We start from the raw sequence: 16,106 nt of genomic DNA, 5'->3' as shown, positions 1-16,106 counted from the left end.
GTCTTTTCATATCTATATATTAACTTTTAATATTATCTTTTATTCTTTTATTAATTAGTTATATTTTTTTTGAATATTTTATTATATTATTTTTATCTGTTATTACTCTTTCAAATTCTTATTTGTTTTTATTTATTTCAAAAATGTATATTATTTTTAAAGTTATTTTTACTTTCTCAAAATTAATTTAAAAATATTATTAAATATGATTCAATTTTCAAAAAGCCTTCTTTAATTTCTCTTTAATTACAAGTCTTTTCATATCTATATAATCGTATGTTTTCCTTATTTACTATCAAGTTTTATGTTTTTACAAAATCACTGAAAAAGAAAGGTCACTCCCGTACACTTGCTTCCATGGATTCCTCTTTGAGTGTCACTGCCAGAAAAACTTTAGGAAGGTTCACCACGTATCATTTTGTTCATAATCAGGTACGTCTACTTCACAAAAACTTAAAAAAAAAAATGTGCTTTGCTATTTTTTTTAAGGTTAGACCGTACTACATTGCTTCTTCATCCATCTTAATCGTTCAAAAACATGTATTTCTGTTTTCACTTTTTACACAATATTACTTATTCTCGATTTTCTTTCTAAAAATTCAAACTTTATGCAATAATCGTTCAAAGGTCGTTTTTTTCTGTTTGTTTCCCATGCTTCATGTATGTTAATCTATATTTTCCTTCATCATCTATTCTCCAAATCTTACTTCATTTCATTTGTTGTTATCAAAATGTCATCTTTTTTCAATAATCGTTGAAATCAGTTAAAACTTCTGTTTTTGATGCATTTGTCATCTATATCAACCTTTTTTCTCTTTCATAAGTCAACTTCTATTTTTACTTTGTTTGAACTCTTACTTACTATTGGTTTCTTCTAAAGATGTCAACTTTTTTCATTAACCATTCAAATTCACTACTTTTCTGTTTTTTGTTTTTATCAGTTTTACATCACCCATGCATGTTTTTATTCCTGGATTTTAATATTTATGCTTTCATCATCAGTTTCATATTTGTCTTATTCATCTTTTTGACTTCTCTATCTGTTTTTTGTCTCATTAGGAGTTTGGACATGTTGATCCAATATTTTTCGCTAGTTTTGGTGAGGAATTAGGACCCGTTTGGCACTTGGAAGATATTGAAGGGAATCAACATCAATTAACCTTTAATATGGATGTGAATCATCCCGTCCTCACGGATGGTTGGTATAGCCTACGGGTTTTTTTATAAATTGCGACATATACATCAAATTGTATTTAGATATGTTGGCAATTCTGCCTTCCACATCACTGTATTCCCCAACATGTCTACAATATCGACTGGTGCCAAATTTCTTTCAAACCTAATTCGGTTGCACTGCAGATGGGAGATATTAATTTCGCACTGCAGCAGTGATATTATAGGTTTTCCTCTCTTGTTCTTCTCTATCTGAAAGCTTTGTTGCTTTGTTATTTGGTTGGATGTTGGCACTAATTTGTGCTATTGATTGAGACTCTATTGTACTCTTGTTGATCATAGTGGAGCTATTTCTTTGGTCTGGACGACTCGAGTTTTTTACCCTTGATTTGAGGGGTTTTCCATGTTAAAAATCTTGGTGCCTTTATTTGTGTTTTTGGTGATTTATTATTGCTGCTCTTTGATTATTGCTCCTCATAGATTCTTGCAAGTTAGGGAAATTATATCCGCTGCATTCTCTGGTATATTGTTTGTTGTTGTTTTCCCCATCAAAGAGATAGAAGGAAACGGAAAACCATTTCTAGAAAAAAAAATTCTACAACATTCAACTTAAAATAGAGTAAGACATATTTGGATAGAGCAAGTAGTTTGTACACCAACATTCCAGGCCATCTTTACCCAGATTTCATGTGAAATATAAAATGAAAAACTAAAAAAAAACATAAACAAAAACTAACTTCAAATAAAACAATTTAAGAATACAAATAGCTCCCACAAATTTAAATGCGTACAAAATTTTACTTAAATAAACTAAAGTGCGTAAAAATTTAAATGAAATATATTATAGGATCTAAAGATAGGTATTGAATGCACAGAAGTTTAAATATTACCATATCTTTTTGTCATCCATTCCTAGAGCTTTGAGTGAGCACAAATATAATCTCATAGGTAGCTTGAAAAATTAGAAAGACAAACCAAAGATAACTTATGGAAGATTCCCCAAACTGTTCATCAAAAAACTATGATTAAACCATACCAATAATATATGTGAAAAAGAACAATAATATTAATAATCAACTTTAACATTAACATAATTTTTTTGCTCATCAATTTTAAATACTCAATTTGACAGGTTAATCATTAATCTTAGCTAACTAAGAAATGCAAGCATATACCAAAAAGAGATCGAAGCAAACATAAAACCATTTCTAGAAAAAAAAAATTCTACAACATTCAACTTAAAATAGAGTAAGAAATATTTGGATAGAGCAAGTAGTTTGTAGCCAACATTCCGCGCCATCTTTAGCCAGATTTCATGTCAAATATAAAACGAAAAACTAAAAAAAACATAAACAAACACAAACTACAAATAAAACAATTTTAGAATGCAAATAGCTCCAACAAATTTAAATACGTACAAAATTTTAAATAAATAAACTAAAGTGCATAAAGATTTAAATGAAAAATATTAAGGGATCTAAATATATGTAATGAATGAAAAGAAATTTAAATATTACCATATCTTTATGTCATCAATGCCTAGAGCTTTGAGTGAACACAAATATAATTTCATAGTTTGCCTGAAAAATCAGAAAGACAAACCAAAGATAACTGATGGAAGATTCCCCAAACTGTTCATAGAAAAAACTATGATTAAACCATACCAATAATATATGTGAAACAGAACAATAATAATAATAAAAAAAACTTTAATATCAACAAAATTTTTCTGCTCATCAATTTTAAATACTCAACTTGACAGGTTAATCATTATTGTTAGCTAACTAACAAATGGAAGCATATACCAGAAAGAGATAGAAGCAAACTGAAAACCATATCTAGAAAAAAAAAATTCTACCACATTCAACTTAAAATACAGTAAGACATATTTGGATAGAACAAGTAGGCTCTAGGAATTGATGACTTAAAATATGATAATATTTAAATTTCTGTGCATTCATTACCTATTTTTAAATAATTTAATATTTTTCATTTAAATTGTTACGCAGTTTAGTTTATTTTTTTAAAATTTTGTACGCATTTAAATTTGTGGGACCTATTTGCATTATAAAATTGTTTTATTTGTAGTTAGTTTTTGTTTACGTTTTTTTTTTATAGTATTTCATTCTATATTTGACATGAAATATGGGTTAAGGTGGAGTGGAATGTTGGCCTACAAACTACTTGCTCTATCCAAGTATGTGTTACTGTCTTCAAAGTTGAATGTTATAGAATTTTTTTTCTAGACATGATTTTCAGTTTGCTTCTATCTCTTTGTGGTATATGCTTCCATTTCTTAGTTAGCTAACAATAATAATTAACCTATCAAGTTGAGTATTTAAAATTGATGAGCAAAAAAATTATGTTAATATTAAAGTTTATTATTATTATTATTATTTTGTTTAACATATATTATTGGTATGGTTAATCATAGTTTTTGTATGAACCGTTTTTTGGGAGTCTTCCATAAATTATCTTTATTATTTTTCATATAAATTCTTACGCTCTTTAGTTTATTTATTTAAAATTTTGTACGCATTTTAAATTTGTGGGGCTATTTGGATTCTACATTGTTTTATTTGTAGTTAGTTTTTGTTTATGTTTTTTTGACATGAGATATGAATAAAGATGGCGTGAAATCTTGGCCTACAAAATACATGTTCTATCCAAATATATTTTACAATCTTTTAAGTTGAATATAGTAGATATCTTTTTCAGAATTTTTTTTTGTTTGCTTCTATCTCATTGTGGTATATTCTTCCATTTCTTAGTTAGCTAACGATAATAATTAACTGTCAAGTTGAGTATTTAAAATTGATAGCAAAAAAAATATGTTAATATTAAATTTTATTATTATTATTATTATTATTATTATTATTATTATTATTATTCTGTTTCATATATATTATTAGTACGGTTTAAGTACCTATGAAAATATATTTGTATACACTCAAAGCTCTAGGAATTGATGACTAAAAGATATGGTTATATTTAAATTTCTTTGCATTCATTACCTATCTTTATATCCTTTAATATTTTTCATTTAAATTTTTACGCACTTTAGTTTACTTATTTAAAAATTTGTATGCATTTAAATTTGTGGGAGCTATTTGGATTCTAAATTGTTTTATTTGTAGTTAGTTTTTGTTTATGTTTTTTTTAGTTTTTCATTTTATATTTCACGTGAAATCTGGGTAAATATGGCCTGGAATGTTGGTGTACAAACTACTTGCTCTATCCAAATATGTCTTACTCTATTTTAAGTTGAATGTTGTAGAATTGTTTTTTCTAGAAATGGTTTTCAGTTTGCTTCTATCTCTTTGTGGTATATGCTTCCATTTCTTAGTTAGCTATCAATAATAATTAACCTGTCAAGTTGAGTATTTAAAATTGATGAGCAGAAAATTATGTTAATATTAAAGTTTGTTATTATTATTTTTCTGTTTAACATATATTATTGGTATGGTTAAATCATAGTTTTTGTATAAATTATCTTTGGTTTGTCTTTCTTAGTTTTCAAGCTAGCTATGACAATATTTTTGTGTTCACTCAATGCTCCACGTATTGATGACATAATAATATGGTAATATTTAAAGTTCTTTGCATTCTTTACCTATCTTTAGATCCTTTATTATTTTTCATATAAATTCTTACACACTGTAGTTTATTTATTTAAAATTTTGTATGCATTTTAAATTTGTGGGAGCTATTTGGATTCTACATTGTTTTATTTGTAGTTAGTTTTTGTTTATGTTTTTTTGACATGAAATATGAGTAAAGATGGCGTGGAATGTTGGCCTACAAAATACATGCTCTATCCAAATATATTTTACAATCTTTTAAGTTGAATATAGTAGATATCTTTCTCAGAATTTTTTTTAGTTTCCTTCAATCTCTTTGTGGTATATTCTTCCATTTCTTAGTTAGCTAACGATAATAATTAACCTGTCAAGTTGAGTATTTAAAATTGATAGCAAAACAAAATATGTTAATATTAAATTTTATTATTATTATTATTATTATTGTTCTGTTTCATATATATTATTAGTATGGTTTAATCACCTATGAAAATATATTTGTATCCACTCAAAGCTCTACGAATTGATGACTAAAAGATATGGTTATATTTAAATATCTTTGCATTCATTACCCATTTTATATTTGACATGAAATATGGCTAAAGATGGCGTGGAAAGTTGGCCTACAAAATACATGCTCTATCCAAATATATCCTACTCTCTTTTATGTTGAATCTTGTAGAATTTTGTTTTTCAGAAATTGTTTTCAGTTTTCTTTTATCTCTTTGTCGTATATGCTTCCATTTCTTAGTTAGCTAACAATAATGATTAATCTGTCAAGTTGAGTATTTTAAAACTGATGGGCAAAAGAATGATGTTGATATTAAAGTTTTTTATTATTATTATTGTTCTGTTTCACATATATTATTGGTATAGTTTAATCACCTATGAGATTTTATTTGTGTTCACTCAAAGTTTTAGGAATTGATGACTTAAAGATACGATAATATTTAAATTTTTGTGTATTCGTTACCTATCTTTAGATCGTTTAATATTTTTCATTTAAATTTTTACGCACTCTATTTTATTTATTTAAAATTTTGTACGCATTTAAATTTGTGGGACCTATTTGCATTCTAATTTTTTTTTATTTGTAGTTAGTTTTTGTTTATGTTTTTTATAGTATATCATTTTATATTTGACACGAAATATGGGTTAAGATGGCGTGGAATGTTGGCTTACAAACTACTTGCTCTATCCAAATATGTCTTACTCTATTTTAAGTTGAATGTTATAGAATTTTGTTTTTTCTAGAAATGGTTTTCAGTTTCCTTGTATCTCTTTGTGGTATATGCTTACATTTCTTAGTTAGCAAACAATAATAAGTAACCTGTCAAGTTGAGTATTTAAAATTGATGAGCAAAAAATTTATGTTAATATTAAAAGTTTTTAGTATTATTATTGTTCTGTTTCACATATATTATTGGTATAGTTTAATCACCTATGAAATTATATTTGTGTTCACTCAAAGTTCATGGAATTGATGACTTAAAGATATGATAATATTTAAATTTCTGTGCATTCATTACCTATTTTTAGATCATTTAATAATTTTCATTTAAATTGTTACGCAATAAAATTTTGTACGCATTTAAGTTTGTGGGACCTATTTGCATTATAAAATTGTTTTATTTGTGGTTAGTTTTTGTTTACGTTTTTTTTATAGTATTTCATTCTATATTTGACATGAAATATGGGTTAAGGTGGAGTGGAATGTTGGCCTACAAACTACTTGCTCTAGCCAAGTATGTGTTACTGTCTTCAAAGTTGAATGTTATAGAATTTTTGTTTTCTAGACATATTTTCAGTTTGCTTCTATATCTTTGTGGTATATGCTTCCATTTCTTAGTTAGCTAACAATAATAATTAACCTGTCAAGTTGAGTATTTAAAATTGATGAGCAAAAAAATTATGTTAATATTAAAGTTTATTATTATTATTTTTCTGTTTAACATATATCATTGGTGTGGTTAAATCATAGTTTTTGTATGAACCGTTGTTTGGGGAGTCTTCCATAAATTATCTTTGGTTTGACTTTCTTAGTTTTCAAGCTACCTATGAGATTATATTTGTGTTCACTCAAAGCTCCACGTATCGATGACATAATAATATGGTAATATTTAAAGTTCTTTGCATTCTTTACCTATCATTAGATCCTTTATTATTTTTCATATAAATTCTTACGCACTTTAGTTTATTTATTTAAAATTTTGTACGCATTTTAAATTTGTGGGCTATTTGGATTCTACATTGTTTTATTTGTAGTTAGTTTTTGTTTATGTTTTTTTGACATGAGATATGAATAAAGATGGCGTGAAATCTTGGCCTACAAAATACATGCTCTATCCAAATATATTTTACAATCTTTTAAGTTGAATATAGTAGATATCTTTTTCAGAATTTTTTTTAGTTTGCTTCTATCTCTTTGTGGTATATTCTTCCATTTCTTAGTTAGCTAACGATAATAATTAACCTGTCAAGTTGAGTATTTAAAATTGATAGCAAAAAAAATATTTTAATATTAAATTTTATTATTATTATTATTATTATTATTATTATTGTTCTGTTTCATATATATTATTAGTACGGTTTAATAACCTATGAAAATATATTTGTATCCACTCAAAGCTCTAGGAATTGATGACTAAAAGATATGGTTATATTTAAATTTCTTTGCATTCATTACCTATCTTTATATCCTTTAATATTTTTCATTTAAATTTTTACGCACTTTAGTTTACTTATTTAAAAATTTGTATGCATTTAAATTTGTGGGAGCTATTTGGATTCTAAATTGTTTTATTTGTAGTTAGTTTTTGTTTATGTTTTTTTTTGTTTTTCATTTTATATTTCACGTGAAATCTGGGTAAATATGGCCTGGAATGTTGGTGTACAAACTACTTGCTCTATCCAAATATGTCTTACTCTATTTTAAGTTGAATGTTGTAGAATTGTTTTTTCTAGAAATGGTTTTCAGTTTGCTTCTATCTCTTTGTGGTATATGCTTCCATTTCTTAGTTAGCTATCAATAATAATTAACCTGTCAAGTTGAGTATTTAAAATTGATGAGCAGAAAATTATGTTAATATTAAAGTTTGTTATTATTATTTTTCTGTTTAACATATATTATTGGTATGGTTAAATCATAGTTTTTGTATAAATTATCTTTGGTTTGTCTTTCTTAGTTTTCAAGCTAGCTATGACAATATTTTTGTGTTCACTCAATGCTCCACGTATTGATGACATAATAATATGGTAATATTTAAAGTTCTTTGCATTCTTTACCTATCTTTAGATCCTTTATTATTTTTCATATAAATTCTTACACACTGTAGTTTATTTATTTAAAATTTTGTATGCATTTTAAATTTGTGGGAGCTATTTGGATTCTACATTGTTTTATTTGTAGTTAGTTTTTGTTTATGTTTTTTTGACATGAAATATGAGTAAAGATGGCGTGGAATGTTGGCCTACAAAATACATGCTCTATCCAAATATATTTTACAATCTTTTAAGTTGAATATAGTAGATATCTTTCTCAGAATTTTTTTTAGTTTCCTTCAATCTCTTTGTGGTATATTCTTCCATTTCTTAGTTAGCTAACGATAATAATTAACCTGTCAAGTTGAGTATTTAAAATTGATAGCAAAACAAAATATGTTAATATTAAATTTTATTATTATTATTATTATTATTGTTCTGTTTCATATATATTATTAGTATGGTTTAATCACCTATGAAAATATATTTGTATCCACTCAAAGCTCTAGGAATTGATGACTAAAAGATATGGTTATATTTAAATTTCTTTGCATTCATTACCTATCTTTATATCCTTTAATATTTTTCATTTAAATTTTTACGCACTTTAGTTTACTTATTTAAAAATTTGTATGCATTTAAATTTGTGGGAGCTATTTGGATTCTAAATTGTTTTATTTGTAGTTAGTTTTTGTTTATGTTTTTTTTAGTTTTTCATTTTATATTTGACATGAAATATGGCTAAAGATGGCGTGGAATGTTGGCCTACAAAATACATGCTCTATCCAAATATATCCTACTCACTTTTATGTTGAATATTGTAGAATTTTGTTTTTCATAAATTGTTTTTAGTTTGTTTCTATCTCTTTGTGGTATATGCTTCCATTTCTTAGTTAGCTAACAATAATGATTAACTTGTCAAGTTGAGTATTTAAAATTGATGGTCAAAAGAATGATGTTGATATTAAAGTTTTTTATTATTATTATTGTTCTGTTTCACATATATTATTGGTATAGTTTAATCACCTACGAGATTTTATTTGTGTTCACTCAAAGCTCTAAGAATTGATGACTTAAAGATATGATAATATTTAAATTTCTGTGCATTCGTTACCTATCTTTAGATCGTTTAATATTTTTCATTTAAATTTTTACGCACTTTATTTTATTTATTTAAAATTTTGTACGCATTTAAATTTGTGGGACCTATTTGCATTCTAAATTTTTTTTATTTGCAGTTAGTTTTTGTTGATATTTTTTTTAGTATATAATTTTATATTTAACACGAAATATGGGTTAAGATGGCGTGGAATGTTTGCCTACAAATATCCAAATATGTCTTATTCACTTCAAAATTGAATGTTGTAGAATTTTTTTTTCTAGACATTGTTTTCAGTTTGCTTCTCTTTTTGGTATATGCTTCCAATTCATAGTTAGCTAACAATAATAATTAACCTGTCAAGTTGAGAATTTAAAATTGATGAGCAAAAAAATTATGTTAATATTAATGTTTCTATTATTATAATTTTTCTGATTCACATATATTATTGGTATGGTTTAATCATAGTTTTTATGAACAGTTTGGGAGTCTTCCATAAGTGATCTTTGGTTTGTCTTTGTGATTTTTCAAACTACCTATGAGATTATATTTGTGTTCACTCAAAGCTCTCGAATTTATGACTTAAAGGTACGGTAATATTTAAATTTCTTTGCATTCATTACCTATCTTTAGATCCTTTAATATTTTTCATTTAAATTTTTACGCACTTTAGTTTATTTATTTACTACTTTGTACGCATTTAAATTTCTGGGAGCTATTTGCATTCTTAAATTGTTTTATTTGAAGTTAGTTTTTGTTTATGTTTTTTTTAGTTTTTCATTTAATATTTCACATGAAATTTGGGTAATGATGGCATGGAATGTTGGTGTACAAACTACTTGCTCTATCCAAATATGTCTTACTCTATTTTACGTTGAACGTTGTAGAATTTTTTTTTTTCTAGAAATGGTTTTTCAGTTTCCTTGTATCACTTTGTGGTATATGCTTACATTTCTTAGTTAGCAAACAGTAATGATTAACCTGTCAAGTTGAGTATTTAAAATTGATGAGCAAAAAATTTATGTTAATATTAAAAGTTTTTAGTATTATTATTGTTCTGTTTCATATATATTATTGTTATAGTTTAATCACCTATGAAATTATATTTGTGTTCACTCAAAGTTTATGGAATTGATGACTTAAAGATATGATAATATTTAAATTTCTGTGTATTCATTACCTATTTTTAGATAGTTTAATATTTTTCATTTAAATTGTTACGCAGTTTAGTTTATTTATTTAAAATTTTGTGCGCATTTAAATTTGTGGGACCTATTTGCATTATAAAATTGTTTTATTTGTGGTTAGTTTTTGTTTATTTTTTTTTATAGTATTTCATTCTATATTTGACATGAAATATGGGTTAAGGTGGCGTGGAATGTTGGCCTACACTCTACTTGTTCCATCCAAATATGTGTTATTGTCTTCAAAGTTGAATGTTATAGAATTTTTATTTTCTAGACATGATTTTCAGTTTGCTTCTATCCCTTTGTGGTATATGCTTCCAATTCATAGTTAGCTAACAATAATGATTAACATGTCAAGTTGTGTTTTTAAATTGATGAGCAAAAAATTTATGTTAATATTAAAAGTTTTTTGTATGATTATTGTTCTGTTTCACATATATTATTGTTATAGTTTAATCACCTATGAAATTATATTTGTGTTCACTCAAAGTTCATGGGATTGATGACTTAAAGATATGATAATATTTAAATTTCTGTGCATTCATTACCTATTTTTAGATCGTTTAATATTTTTCATTTAAATGGTTACGCAGTTTAGTTTATTTATTTAAAATTTTGTACGCATTTAATTTGTGGGACCTATTTGCATTATAAAATTGTTTTATTTGTGGTTAGTTTTGGTTTACGTTTTTTTAATAGTATTTCATTCTATATTTGACATGAAATATGGGTTAAGGTGGTGTGGAATGTTGGCCTACACTCTACTGTTACTGTTTTCAAAGTTGAATGTTATAGAATATTTTTTTCTAGACATTATTTTCAGTTTGCTTCTATCCCTTTGTGGTATATGCTTCCAATTCATAGTTAGCTAACAATAATGATTAACCTATCAAATTGATGAGGAAAAAAATTATGTTAATATTAAAGTTTTTTATTATTATTATATTTGTGTTCAGTCAAAGTTCTAGGAATTCATGACTTAAAGATATGGTAATATTTACATTTCTTTGCATTCATTACCTATCTTTAGATCGTTTAATACTTTTCATTTAAATTTTTACACACTTTGGTTTATTTATTTAAAATTTTGTAGGCATTTAAATTTGTGGGACCTATTTGCATTCTAAAATTGTTTTATTTGTAGTTAGTTTTTGTTTAGGATTTTTTTTAGTATTTCATTTTATATTTGACATGAAATGTGGGTTAAGATGACGTGGAATGTTGGCCTACAAACTACTTGCTCTATCCAAATATGTCTTATTCTCTTTTAAGTTGAATGTTGTAGAATTTTTTTTTCCTAGAGATGGTTTTATGTTTGCTTCTATCTCTTTGTGGTATATGCTTCAATTTCTTAGTTAGCTAAGAACAATGATTAACCTGTCAAGTTGAGTATTTAAAATTGATGAGCAAAAACATTATGTTGATATTAAAGTTTTTTATTATTATTATTGTTATGTTTCACATATATTATTGGTATGGTTTAATCATAGGTTTTTTATGAACAGTTTGTAATATTTAAAGTTCTTTGTATTCATTACAGATCTTGAGATCCTTTAATATTTTTCATTTAAATTTTACGCACTTTAGTTTATTTATTTAAAATTTTGTATGCATTTAAATTTGTGGGAGCTATTTGGATTCTAAGTTGTTTTATATGTAGTTACTTTTTGTTTGTATTTTTTTTCGTTTTTGATTTTATATTTGACATGAAATCTGGGCAAAGATGGCATGGAATGTTGCCCGACAAAGTACTTGCTCTATTCAAATATGTCTTGGTTTATTTTAAGTTGAATGTTGTAGAATTTTTTTTTTCTAGAAATGGTTTTCAGTTTGCTTCTATCTCTTTGTGGTATTTGCTTCCATTCATAGTTAGCTAACAATAATGATTAACCTGTCAAGTTGAGTATTTAAAATTGATGAGCAAAAAAATTATGTTAATATTAATGTTTCTATTATTCTTATTTTTCTGTTTCACATATATTATTGGTATGGTTTAATCATAGTTTTTTGTGAACCGTTTGGGAGTCTTCCATAAATTATCTTTGGTTTGTCTTTCTTAGTTTCCAAGCTACCTATGAGATTATATTTGTGTTCACTCAAAGCTCTAGGAATTGATGACACAATAATATCGTAATATTTAAAGTTCTTTGCATTCATTACATATCTTTAGATCCTTTAATATTTTTCATTTAAATTTTTACGCACTTTAGTTTATTTATTTAAAATTTTGTATGCATTTACATTTGTGGGAGCTATTTGGATTCTAAGTTGTTTTATTTGTAGTTACCTTTTGTGTATGTTTTTTTTAGTTTTTCATTTTATATTTCACATGAAATTTGGACAAAGATGGGATGGAATCCCAACAAAGTACTTGCTCTATTCAAATATGTCTTGCTTTATTTTAAGTTGAATGTTGCAGAATTTTTTTCTTTCTAGAAATGGTTTTCAGTTTGCTTCTATCTCTTTGTGGCATTTGCTTCCAATTCATAGTTAGCTAACAATAATCAAGTTAAGTATTTAAAATTGATGAGCAAAACAATTATGTTAATATTAATATTTCTGTTATTATTATTTTTTTGTTTCACATATATTATTGGTATGGTTTAATCATAGTTTTTTATGAACAGTTTGGGGAGTCTTCCATAAGTTATCTTTGGTTTGTCTTTGTGATTTTTCAACGTAGATTATATTTGTGTTCACTCAAAGCTCTCGAATTTATGACTTAAAGATACGGTAATATTTAAATTTCATTGCATTCATTACCTATAGATCCTTTAATATTTTTCATTTAAATTTTTATGCACTTTAGTTTATTTATTTAATACTTTGTACGCATTTAAATTTGTGGGAGCTATTTGCATTCTAAAATTGTTTTATTTGTAGTTACTTTTTGTTTATGTTTTTTTTAGTTCTTCATTTTATATTTGATATGAAATCTGGGTAAAGAGGGTGTGGAATGTTGGGCTACAAACTACTTGCTCTATCCAAATATGTCTTACTCTCTTTTAAGTTGAATGTTGTAGAATTTTTTTTTCTAGATATGGTTTTCCAGTTTGCTTGTATCTCTTTGTGGTATATGCATCCATTTCTTAGTTAGCTAACAATAATGATTAACCTGTCAGGTTGAGTATTTAAAATTGATGAGCAAAAAAATTTTGTTGATATTAAAGTTTTTTATTATTATTATTGTTTTGTTTCATATATATTATTGGTATGATTTAATCATAGTTTTTATGAATAGTTTGGGGAATCTTCCATAAGTTATCTTTGGTTTGTCATTCTGATTTTTCAACCGAACTATGAACTTATATTTGTGTTCTCTCAAAGCTCTAGGAATTGATGACATAAAGATATGTTAATATTTAAAGTTCTTTGCATTCATTACCTATATTTAGATCCTTTCATATTTTTCATTTAAGTTTTTACGCACTTTAGTTTATTTATTTACAATTTTGTATGCATTTAAATTTGTGGGACCTATTTGGATTCTAAGTTGTTTTATTTGTAGTTACTTCTTGTTTATGTTTTTTTTAGTTTTTCATTTTATATTTGACATGAAATCTGGGCAAAGATGGCATGGAATGGTGCCCGACAAACTACTTGTAGATATGGTTTTCAGTTTGCTTCTATCTCTTTCTGGTTTATACTTCCATTTCTTAGTTAGCGAACAATAATGATTAAACCTGCCAAGTTGAGTATTTCAAATTGATAAACAAAAAAATTATGTTAATATTAAAGTTTATTATTGTTATTATTATTGTTACATACATTATTGCTATGGTTTAATCATTGGTTTTTTAATGAACAGTTTGGGGAGTCTTCCATAAGTTATGCTTGGTTTGTCTTTCTGATTTTTCAAGCCACCTATGAGATTATATTTGTGTTCACTTAAACTCTAGGAATTGATGACTTAAAGATATGATAATATTTAAATTTCTGTGCATTCATTACCTATCTTTAGATCGTTTAATATTTTTCATTTAAATTTTTACGCACTTTAGTTTATTTATTTAAAATTTTGTACGCATTTAAATTTGTGGGAGCTTTTTGCATTCTTAAATTGTTTTATTTGAAGTTAGTTTTTGTTTATGTTTTTTTTAGTTTTTCATTTTATATTTCACGTGAAATCTGGGTAAAGATGGCATGGAATGTTGGTGTACAAACTACTTGCTCTATCCAAATATGTCTTACTCTATTTTAAGTTGAATGTTGTAGAATTTTTTTTTCTATAAATGGTTTTCAGTTTGCTTGTATCTCTTTGTGGTATATGCTTCCAATTCATAGTTAGCTAACAATAATAATTAACCTGTCAAGTTGACTATTTAAAATTGATGAGCAAAAAATTTATGTTAATATTAATGTTTCTATTATTACATTGTTCTATTTCACATATATTATTGGTATTGTTTAATGATAGTTTTTATATGAACAGTTTGGGGAGTCTTCCATAAGTTATCTTGGGTTTGTCTTTCTGATTTTTCAAGCAAACTATGAAATTATATTTGTGTTCAGTCAAAGCTCTAGGAATTGATGACATAAAGATATGGTAGTATTTAAAGTTCTTTGCATTCATTACAGATATTTAGATCCTTTAATATATTTTATTTAATTTTTTATGCACTTTAATTTATTTATTAAAAATTTTGTATGCATTTAAATTTGTGGGAGCTATTTGGATTTTAAGTTATTTTATTTGTAGTTAGTTTTTGTTTAGTTTTTTTTTTTTTTTTAGTTTTTCATTTTATATTTGACATGAAATCTAGGTAAAGATGGCGTGGAATGTTGGCCTACAAGCTTTGAGTGAACACAAATATAATCTCATAGGTGATTAAACTATCCCAATAATATATGTGAAACACAACAATAAAAATAATAAAATACTCTAATATCAACATAATTTTTTTGCTCATCAATTTTAAATACTCATCTTGACAGGTTAATCATTATTGTTAGCTAACTAAGAAATGGAAGCATATACCACAAAGAGATAGAAGCAAGCTGAAAACCGTATCTTGAGAAAAAAAAAAATCTACAACATTCAACTTAAAAGAGTAAGACATAGTTGGATAGAGCAAGTAGTTTGTAGGCCAACATTCGATGCCATCTTTACCAAGATTTCATGTCAAATATAAAAGGAAAAACTAAAAAAAAACCTAAACAAAAACTAACTACAAATAAAACAATTTTAGAATGAAATAGCTCCCACAAATTTAAATGCGTACAAAATTTTAAATAAATAAACTAAAGTGCGTACAAATTTAAATGAAAAATATTAAAGGATCTATAGGTAATGAATGCAAAGAAATTTAAATATTATCATATCTTTAAGTCATAAATTCTAGAGCTTTTAGTGAACAAAAATATAATCTCATAGGTACGTTGAAAAATCACAAAGACAAACCAAAGAAAACTTATGGAAGACTCCCCAAACGGTTCATAAAAATTTATGATTAAACCATACCAATACTATTTGTGAAACAGAAAAATAATAATAATAGAAACATTAATATTAACATAATTTTTTTGCTCATCAATTTTAGATTCTCAACTTGACCGGTTAATCATTATTGTTAGCTAACTATGAATTGGAAGCAAATACCACAAAGAGATAGAAGCAAACTAAAAACCATTTCTAGAAGAAAAAAAATTCTACAACATTCAAGTTAAAATAGAGCAAGACATATTTGAATAGAATAAGTACTTTGTCGGGCAACATTCCATGCCATCTTTGCCCAGATTTCATGTCAAATATAAAATGAAAAACTAAAAAAAAAACATAAACAAAAAGAAACTACAAATAAAACAACT

The sequence above is a fragment of the Vigna unguiculata genome, chromosome 11 (assembly GCF_037176805.1).
Source record: "Vigna unguiculata cultivar grain cowpea cultivar isolate G323 ecotype 2 chromosome 11, ASM3717680v1, whole genome shotgun sequence".
Classification (NCBI taxonomy): domain Eukaryota; kingdom Viridiplantae; phylum Streptophyta; class Magnoliopsida; order Fabales; family Fabaceae; genus Vigna; species Vigna unguiculata.
The sequence above is the reverse complement of the archived record's forward strand: the minus strand, read 5'-3'. Positions refer to the sequence as shown.